A 1,107-nucleotide genomic window follows, 5' to 3' on the forward strand; every position below is an offset into this window, starting at 1 on the left:
CTATTTTCTAAGGCCTCATAAAGTTAACTCATAAATTTTATACAAGTAATACTTCTGGATAGCTTAAACATCAACTATTTCCGGGAGCTTATATTTTAAAACATCAGCTTTTGGGCCAGCCGAGTGGCACGTTGGTTAGGAGTTGGCTTGGGACGCCAGCTCTGAGCAGCAGGGCCCCGGTTCGGATCCCACATTAGGGCCAGTGACGCTATGCCCTCTAAAGCTAAGATGGTGAACAACAGCTAGACCTGGGGCTGGGCTGCCATGAGTCACCGACAATGGCGTAGGCTGCAGTGGGGCTGGCTGGCAGCGGGCGTGAGCTTTTGTGAGCTGCCGTGAGCCACCGTGAGCAGCCATCCAATGGCCGGAGAGCGACGGCCTCACCCGGGAAGAGTGCAATAATACCAACATGGGCCAGTGAAGTGACATCCTCCACAACTAGACTGAAGAGACAACAACTTGTCTGTTTCCCTTCTCCAATTCCCCAACACTGTTCCCCTCTCCCAATTCCCCAATAAAATATATATTTTTTAAAATAATAAAATAAAAACATCAGCTTTTAACATTATCTGTTACTCATTTTGTAATAGGAGGACATTAGCTACTCTTACCCTTCCCTTCATCTCCTTTCTGCCTTCTACTTTCCAACTTCTGTCAGTACTTTTATCTTTATGTCTGAGGAAAACCAGGATACCTCAGAAGTAAATGTGGCTGAGGGTGAGTGAATGAATGGAGAATATAGAAGAAGAGGTCAGAGAGGTAAGGGGTCTGCTATGTAGGTCCTCAACTACCTTTTAAACCTTTTTATGATAACAATGACAATGACTGAAATTGCAAGATTGGGGGTGGAATTAACATCTGAAACCACTACCTCTTTTGTCAGAAATTTCTAGAAAACCACTTGGCTATATTTTTGTGCCTTAACATGCAGAGGTACTATAACATGCTACAAGGTATGATGGAGGTAAGAAAGGGATTATAGTTAAGCCTCATCAAAGTCTTGGCTGTGAGCAGGACTGGACAAACTTCAGAGAGCAGGCTAACCCAATTCCCATAATGCCAGGCCCACAGGCAGAGACTACAGTAGTGTCAAGCCAGATCCAGTCC

At 44.9% G+C, this 1,107-nt stretch overlaps 1 pseudogene; it reads left to right on the plus strand.

Annotated features, from left to right (window-relative positions):
- The first annotated feature begins 958 nt into the window (after positions 1 to 958).
- LOC109371158 (stabilizer of axonemal microtubules 2-like) overlaps positions 959 to 1,107 on the plus strand; it is an 11,793-nt pseudogene continuing 11,644 nt past the window's right edge.

Source organism: Hipposideros armiger, unplaced genomic scaffold, assembly GCF_001890085.2.
Source record: "Hipposideros armiger isolate ML-2016 unplaced genomic scaffold, ASM189008v1 scaffold_552, whole genome shotgun sequence".
Classification (NCBI taxonomy): Eukaryota; Metazoa; Chordata; class Mammalia; order Chiroptera; family Hipposideridae; genus Hipposideros; species Hipposideros armiger.